The sequence below is a fragment of the Vitis riparia genome, chromosome 16 (genome assembly GCF_004353265.1).
Source record: "Vitis riparia cultivar Riparia Gloire de Montpellier isolate 1030 chromosome 16, EGFV_Vit.rip_1.0, whole genome shotgun sequence".
In the NCBI taxonomy this organism is placed as follows: Eukaryota; Viridiplantae; Streptophyta; class Magnoliopsida; order Vitales; family Vitaceae; genus Vitis; species Vitis riparia.
In genome coordinates, this window is record NC_048446.1 from 8,962,444 (window position 1) to 8,972,351 (window position 9,908).

Consider the following 9,908-nt stretch of genomic DNA (forward strand, 5'->3'; position numbering starts at 1 on the left):
ATTGTGATCTATTTGAAGAGTTGGATTCCTAACTTCCTAAGCTTCAAAACCATATGTGGCTTGCCTAAAAAATACTGGAGGTTAGTCCTAATTTGTGTTCAAGTTAACGTCACTGTGTTGCCATGGATCTCAAAACAAGAACTTCCAAGAATCCTTCTTTTTTCTTTAACCACCATAGAATCTCAAAAAAAAAGCTTCAAGATTCTTTCTTTTCTCTTGGCCACCATAGATGGATATAAAAAAGAGAAATTTTTACGATAATAAAAAATCTTATGCTCTTATAATGGAGTTTATAGCCCATCTATTAAAATGAAAAGATTTTTACAATCAATAAAATCTTATACCCTCTATGGCGTATACAACCCAATCTAGGGAATCAAAATGCAAATATGAAATCCATTCAAATTCTTTCATTCAATTGAATCAATAACAATCAATCAATCCAAATATATTGATTCATTTAATTGAATGAATAAAAAGATTCATTCAATCCTCCATTTGGATCATGGAATCAATAAAACAACCTTGCAAAACAAAGTTAGCACAACCTATAACAGATCTAACATGCTAGAACCTACTATTGGGCTTGATACTAGTTGTTGGGAACCCTAGATTACTTTATTCCCAAACCTTGTATCTCGTAGGGTGCATGCATCTATCCCTAGGCATATTTAAATCTATCATAGCTAAAAACCAGGTATTCAAAAACTAATATTGATATAACATAAATCATAAATCTAAAGAATAAAGTCACATACCTTTGATCCGTATGTTCTTGGATTGATTCCAATCGATGTAAATAACTCCAAAGTCATATGGATCTCGTAGACACCATGATCTTTTGCCCAATGACTCTTTTTTATGTCTAGGCACTGAAATGGTGGAGATCTCAAGGGTGGCGACTAAGATTCTCTCTCTGAACTATAGTGATAAAATAGTAAGACATGGAAACCTTAACCCTAAAGGGATATTTATAGGTTTCTTATTGGACTTAAGTGACTTAAGCCCACCATGAGCTTGAGTCGCTTAATCTAACCTAAAAAGGTTTCTAATTGATTAATTAACCATATAAGGGCCTAATTAATTAATTAACCTAGTCCAGAGATACCACTCATTTATCCCTATGCAATCTTGCATAATTACTAAAACATCCTTATGCACAAAAGTGAACTAAAAACACATCCAACCCTTATAAACCATGTCATCAAGGAATAATGAGCTCAGAGTAGGGACCATTAGGACACATAGGAGTACTAGATCCTTCATAATCAAATTTTGAAATTGACTCAACATCCCACTACAAAGAGTCAACTGCACTCTAGTACCCTATGTATATTACAACGAGACACCAAATGCTCGAGTCCATTAGCAAGAATTGCTAGTATCAATTAATAACATACTATATCATTCCCTAAGCTAACTCACAAGGATAGGGTAAAAACAAAATTGATAAATTATAACTCAACCAATGATTAATCTCATTATTATAGTGATTTACCTATTGTCCCCATAAGTTTCCTAACCCTTAGGTTTTCATGCTTGAAGCCCTAAGTTGGTTTTTAGCCTCTCATCGGGGTGATGTCACAATCACAATCCATAAAAAGAGTAAAATTCGATAATTTGAATCATGAAGAACTAAAAACAATATACTTAATAAAGAAGAAAAAGAAACAAACCAAACTTCTCGTCTTCTTCCGTCTCTAATATCAAAACTCTTGGAAAAGATTCAAGAAGCCTTAACCCTAGAACTAAGAGAGTTTATTTAATATCATCAATTGCCTAACATGTAGCACACTCTCATTGGTCACTTATTACAAAATAATTACCTAAAAATAATAAAATGACAATTTCTAGTCATGTGGGGCCCACTTAGGGTGGATGCAGTACCCAAAATGCAATTCTCAAGGTGAAAAAGGCCAAAACCAAAGTAGTAGTGGGTGAATTTGAAATTGGAGTCATTTTGAATCGGATTTCAAATTCATAAGTTGAATTTCGAAATCATTTAGAAATAGTTTTTCAACTTTGCGCAATTATCTTCAGATGGCTATAACTTCTTCATTTCAACTCCAATTTGCACACCATTTAAAGCATTGACCTCTGACTTCCCGAGCTTCAAAACAATATATAACATGAATAAAATAGATTTTAGAAAGTACTCTAAATTTTCCCTTAAAATCAAGGTACATGTAACCAGATTTTGAAGTTCTAAATTTCCATGCAACTGATGAATCTTGTTTCATGCCTCATTTTCCATGTTGTGTGCATTCTTTCTTACTTCATAATGGTCATTCCTCATCTCCCAAACTCATGATATCCTCGTCTTTCCTTTCATCATAGTCCATGAGTCTTAACTCACTCATTTCCTCATTTAACCATTTCTTGATCTTTCAAAATCTAAAGTGATTCAACTTGTACCATTTTCTTCCCTTAAACTTGAGATAAATCTCCAAAATGCAAGTTAAATCCATGGCTAGGGCCTTAGCATCAATTTCAATTCAGATGATTTGAGTGTCTTATGGTGCATAAATCATATCGAATATGTGCCATTAGAGCACATACTTTAGCTCCAATCAGTGAGCTCAACACTTCAATGGAAAACTAGATTAACTCAAGAACATGCATAAAACAATCTCATATATATCATAGAATGAATTGAAATCAATTAAATATCAAGCATTCACTTGCATTATTCTTCTAATAGACTACATGATTGGTTCTACATCCAAGAAAATGTCTTGCTCTCTAAATGTGAAAATATTTACACGCTATCTTGTAGCAATAAATATTCCACTTACACTGTAATCATCATTTAATGATCCTTGTGGCTTATTGGGTCGATTTTTTTATTTATTATTTTATCTTATTAGATGAACCCCAACCACATGAACGTTTAGGACGACTTTTCATTCCACTTGATCATCTCTATTAAGATTGTGTCTCACTTTTATGCCCAACTCCAGCATTGGAAGAATCCCAACCTTGCAAGCTTGGTAGTTGGCTTCACTCATTTGAAAGATCCCAACCATGTGAACTTTCACTTTGATCATTTTTAACAACGGATCTTTTTTGGATCCATTGAGATTGCTCTTCAAATTGATGTGAAACTTTGACATGTGGCCACTATGTCTTCATGATTAATCCTTATTTAATTTTTAAAATATATTCAACAACATAAACCCACCTTTCAATGAATTTCCATAACTAGTTTCCACAATCTCTACATTATCTCATTTTTCTAATGCATTGAACAACATAATATCACCCCTCAATGAGTCTTCATAGCTAGTTGCCACTATCCCCATGTTTTTTTTTTTTTTTTTGCCAATTGTTTTTAACGATCATAACATCACCATTATTAAGTTCCCATAACCAGACACCACCATTCTCATATTCTTATTATTAAATTCAAGCACTAAGGCTCCTTAAGGCCATGAATTCTCCTTAAAAAATAATCATGCATGAAAGCTTCCTACAAGGGCCCTTTCCAACATTAAAAATTCAAGCTCCAAACATATTTAAATAACCATAAATGCCATAAAAAAATTACATTACTTTTTCATTACATGGTCACTTATTTGCATTAACTTTCATCCACAAATCTACACTAACAGTATCAAATTTAGCCTTGAATTTTAGCCTTGTGATTCATGTGTATACATCCAAAATTCAACTCATGCAAAACTCTATTCATGCAACCACATTTCTACCAATATTTCAACCATCAACACACGCATATACAACCACATACATATCTATGACTGATTATCCTTGCATCTTCACACTTTAATTTTTTTTAAAAAAAATTCAATAATACAAATCCACTAAATATTAGATATCATCAAAAACAAAATTAAATTAAATTTCAGCCACAAACATCTCTTTATGGTCAACTATCTTTGCATCATCACGTTTTTTATATCTTTTTAAATTAAACAATGTAATTTTTTGGTCGACATTCATCCATTTTATTCATAAAAAAGGGTCATTACATCATTCCACGTTGACTTGATTTTGTATTTATTTTATTCATGTGCTTTTTAGAATTTCAAACAAGTAGGTCCATTATAATTTTCCATGTTGGCCATATTCATTTGATTATTGTCTTCTAAAGTTTAACAAATGACATGACACGTTTGAATATTTAATTTAATAAATAAAATAAGAAAATAATAAGATTACTAACTTGTGTACTATTATCAATTGGTGATCCAATTTGGAGTGTGTTTGGTGTGTTGATAGAGAGGTTGGTGTGCCTATGGGAATGATATCGAAGGTTGATGAAGCTATCAACAATGGAGTGTCTATCAAGATAGTGATGTGGACCCAATCATCGATTAAGCGTTGCTTGGAAATCTTCGACTTATGAGTTGAAGATGTGGATGCAACAAGATATGTAGCGAAGTCTGTATTCGATATGTGGATAGGTGTGAAGGTGCAGACGTCGCAAGATTTAGAGATGAAAATGAAGACAAAACAATGGAGAATCAATATCCTAACACTAGAAGTGTTCTGGGAGTTCCTCTTTGCTTTTCTAAAGACCAACGTCTTATCTTTTTTTGTGACTAGACCTGATAAACCAAATAAACTCTTCATTTTTTTATTTGTTTCCCTCTTCCCTAAGTTTTTCTTTTTCCTCAATTTTCTTCCTTGTCTACCTTGAAAAACTTCACAGAATCTCAAAACTTTTCCCAAAATTATAAAATCCTTCTATCAACTCTTTTTTTTTCCCCTTCTTGAGTTTTCATTTTAAGGCTTCTTTTTATCCCTTCAAAAACCACAACCTACTCCTTTCTTATGCATCATTTTCCATGAAAACCCTTTTAATCTTCTTCAAGTCTTAATCTAGTCTTTTTTTTTTCCATTACTTCCCCAATTTCTCATGCAACCCCTCATTGGGTTTCCACTAGAGTTTAAGAGCTTGTGATGGGCCTTGGAAAACTGAAGATAAGCTGACCTAATGCACATAAAATGAAGTATTAAAGGTGGCCATGCATGGCAAGGTTGCATGCACTTGCATGGGATTGATGTTTGGCATGCATGTATGCTTTGATGTTTCTAAACAGTTGATCATGCCATTATTGTCTTCAGTGGACTTTACCCCCATCAAAAACCCTTTACATCCCTTTATTTTCCCTATCAGTCTCTCTTCTTTTCTTTTTTCTCTTTTTCTTCTTTCAAAAATCGAAGGTTTTCCTTTGAAGGCTTCTCTCTATCCATTCGGGAACCATAACCTACTTTTATCCTATGCATCATTTTCCATAAAAACTCTTTTAATCTCCCTCAAGTCCCAACCTGGCATTTATTTTTTTCTATACTTTTTCATGTAGCCCCTCATTGGGCTGCCATTGGAGTTTAAGAGCTTGTGATGGGCCTTTGAAGGCTGGAATTCATAAAATGATGCATCAAAGGTGGCCACGCATGGCAAGGTTGTATGCACGTGTATAAGACTAATGTTTGGCATGCATGTATGATTTGATGTTTTTGAATAGTTGGTCATGTCATTATTGTCTTCAATGGAATTCATTCCCCATAAAAAAGCTTCTTTGCATCTCCTCCCTCTTCATAAATAAATATATAAATAAAAGTCTATGCATTTGAGTGCCCCTTTCCATAGTGGCAGCCCATCTTTTCTTTTTCTTATAACGATTGTGTTGACTTTTTGTTATTAGCGGTTTTTCATAATGGTATGATCTTCATGATTTTTACATTAAAATGCATCCACAAAGCCTCATGTGCACAAAACTTCCACAATAAAATTTTCAACCACTAAAACATTATATATGTGGCCACTATTCTCATGAATTTCATTAAAATTTAACAACTCAATTCCAACTACTAAGCCACCAAAATCCACATTGATGTTTTTAATTTCTAGCAACCAAAATCTCCAATATATAGCACCTTAAGTCACATGCAAAAATAGGATAAGGATTAAAGTAAAAATCATATAATTTGAAAATTAAACATCAAAGTAACACAATTAAAAATTAGTGTGTCAATCACAAGTATATTTTAAATCAATCATTAATCGCACATGTGTGAAAGAAATCAAAGTACAAATCTCATTCAAAATTAATAGTAATAATAAAAATAAGAATAAAAAATAAGATAAAAAAGGTAAATAAAACAAACACAAATATAAATATCACACTTACAATAAAATGAATCAATAGAAAATAATAAAAAAAATATGTCAAACTCGTACAACCAAAGATTGGAAATTCATATCATGCAATCAAAAATCTAAAATCAAGCCAAAGCTCACTTATACTTCAAATCAAGCAATCAAACTCAAAAACTAACTTAAGTGAACTAGGCTTACAAAAGCATCTAAATAGAACCTATTGTAAAAAAGATCTAAATGAAACCTAAACTAAGCTCAAAATGTAGCCAAGGTCACAATGAGGGTCTAGAAATGCACCTCAACAAAGGGTCCTGAAGGTAACTCAAAAAGAGTAAGTCGAATGAGTGTCGATGGAACCAAGGGATGACTACACGTTAAGAAAGAAGTATAGAAAGACACCTAGTGTTACATGTGCTAAGAGGACAAAATGGAGGGTCTATCAACAGTCTTATTGATTCTTAGGTTTTGGACTTAGGGGCAACTTTTTACACAACTACACACTGAGAAATTATGGAGAACTATGTTTCTAGGAATGATGGGAATGTGAATTTGGAAGATGACGAACTAGTGGGTATTGTGGGTATTGGAGACATCTGTCTAAAAATGTCAAATGGTTCTATATGGAAGATTCATAAGGTGAGACTTATACCAAAATTGATGTGTAATCTTATTTTGGTAGGGCAACTTGATAATGAAGGACATAATGTAATCTTCATTGGTGCTACATGCGAGGTTATGAAAGGTTCCATGGTTTTGCACAAGGGAACAAAATTGGAACATTGTACATGACATCCAGTTACAGAGATATGGTTTTTGTTATTGACAGCAATACTAATTCAAATTATGACATTATGGGCTTGGACACATAAGTGAGAAATGAATGAAATGATGTGGTTGAAAATATGAACATGACCTTAAATGAGCGTGCAAGGAATATGAGAATTCACGCGAGATTGTTGAAGACATTTTTGGGCAGATGCAGTTAACACTACAATTTACTTGATCAATAAAGGTCCTTCAATTCCTTTGGATTGTAGAATACCTGAAGATGTTTGGAGTGGTAAATAGGTAAACCTTTCTTTTTTTAAAGTATTTGGTTATCTTATGTTCATATTGATGCTACTACTAGAAGTAAACTTAATTGGAAATCTAAAAAATGTTTTTTTCTTTATGGTGGCACCGAGTTTGGTAATCATTTTTGGGATGACCAAAATCAGAAAATCATTAGAAGTAAGGATGTGATCTTCAATGAGCAGATGCTTTATAAAGATAGGTTGGGCAAAGTTTCAAACAATGTAGATTATGAAGCGAAGATGTCTAATGTAGTTCACTTAAAATTTTTTCCAATGAACAATTTACAAATGAATGTTTGTGAAGTTCAAGAAATTTGATGTCCATACCCCCAGAAGATCAAGAAAATGTATCCTCAAAAGTGAATCAATATACTCTTGTGACTAAACTCAGAAGATCTTATAGACCTATTAGGCCACCATAGAGATATTTTCCTTCACTTAACAACATTTTGTTGATTGAACAAGTGAACCAAAGAGTTATGAAGAAGAGTGCAAGTTGATGAATCAATCAAGTGGGAGTTAACCATGAAGGATGAGGTGGATTCGTTGATGTCCAATCCAAGATGGTAGTTGGTAGAAATACCAAAAAGGAAAAAAGCTTTGCAGAATAAAATGGGTATATTAGGTAAAGAAACAACATAATGGTGGAAAAAGGTACAAAGTAAGACTTGTAGTAAAAGGCTTTCAATAAAAGGAAGACATTGATTACACAGAGATTTTCTCCCTAGTGGTCAAATTAACCAGTATCATAATAATACTTGGGTTAGTGGCAAAAGAAGATTTACACTTACTGTAGATAGACATAAAAATGACATTTGTTATGGTTATTTGGAGGAAGAAATTTACATTCATCAGCCATAAGGGTTTCAGGTTCAAGGAAAAAAAAATGTTATGTAAGCTACAAAATAGTCTATATGGCTTGAAACGAGATCCAAGAAAAAATGGTATTAGAACTACAACAACTTCATAACCAGTAATGGATTTTTGAGGTGTCAAGCAGATCATTGTTGTTATATTAAGAAGTTTAATGACTCTTATATTATTTTACTGTTATATGTTGATTATGGAGGCTAACATATATGATATTGACAACAGAAAAAAAAAAAAAAAAAAAAAAAAAGTATTAGAGGAGTTTGCATGGAAGGATTAGGTGTTGCAAAGCAAATCCTTGGGATGAGGATTACTAGAGATAGAGAGATCCTTAAACTATCACATGAAGAGTATGTGAAAAAAGTGCTTAACATATTCAATATTGTTGAAATAAAGCCTATGAGTATCCTTTTGGCTAGTCATTTTTGGCCATCTAAAGATCAGTCACCCTCAATTGAATAAGAGCGGGTTTACATGGCCAAAGTGTCTTATGCCTCTATTATTGGTAGTCTTATGTATGTCATGGTTTGCACTAGATCGAATATAACACACGCAGTGGGAGTTGTGAGCAAATATATCAGTAATCTGGGAACACAACACTGGAAGGCAGTGAAGTGGATTCTTAGGTATTTGAGAGGCACTACAAAGTCTACTTTGTGTTTTAGAAAGTAAGATTTAGGCTTGTACGTTTATGTAGATGTTGATTTGGTTGGTGATATAGACAGTAGAAAGATTACTATAGGATATGTTTATATTCTAGGTGGTACCATAGTCAGTTGGGTATCAAAGTTGCAGAAGATAGTTGCACTTTCTACTATTGAGGCAAAGTGTGTTGAAATGATAGAGGCTAGCAAAGAGACGATGTGATTGTGGTCTTTCTTGGAGGAATTGGGTCATAAGTATGAGTGAAGTGTGTTACACTGTGATAGAGTACCATTCATCTGGCAAAGTATCATGTTTATCATGCTAAGACAAAGCACACACAGGTTTGGTATCACTTCATAAGATCAACTTTAGAAGATGAAGTTTTAATAATCGAGAAGATCTAGTGGAGTCTAAATCTAACTAATATGTTGAGAAAGGCCGTAACAATTGAGCAATTGGAGTTATGTGCAACTTCAGTTGGACTTCTTGGCTGAGGATTGAAAAGTTGTAGTCACTAAGGTGGAGACAATTGATGATGGATTAGTCTCCAAGTGGGAGATTGTTAAGATGTGTGAACCTGATTATTATCCTAATAATAAAGGTATTTTAAGTTAGGGTATTTTAGGGATTTTATACATGTAATTTGGTTGCCCTATTTTGAGAGAGAGTTTTGTTTTTTTTTTTTTTGGGTATTGAAAGAGATAGAAAAACATAGAGAGAAAAACCTAGAGGTTGAGGTTTTTGGGATTCTCTTGTATTTTTTTTTCATCATAGTGAAAATCTGTAGTGGCTATAAGTGAATGTAACTTTTACATTGAAAGTGAACTACTATAAATCTCATGTGCTCTTATGTAGTGACAATGTCTCTTTCATATCCCTATATCTCTTTTGACATATTATTTTGAATTATTTTGTGAATGAATATATATTGAAATCTTTAACCTGATTGTTGTGTATTATTACTTCTTATTTCACTTCTTTGCTCTTTATTTTGGATTTGATTGTATGTAAAAGGAGACATTGCCTATAATATTGCATTCATTATTTCAGTAAGCTAAACTCATTGGTTTTATGAAAGCGCTTTATATGCTATCAAGGTATGCTTCCTCTATCCTTTATTTATTTAATTCCATGGACATGGATGCCTTGTTTTTATATATTCTCATGCTTGATTACATTTTGTTATGCCTTAATCA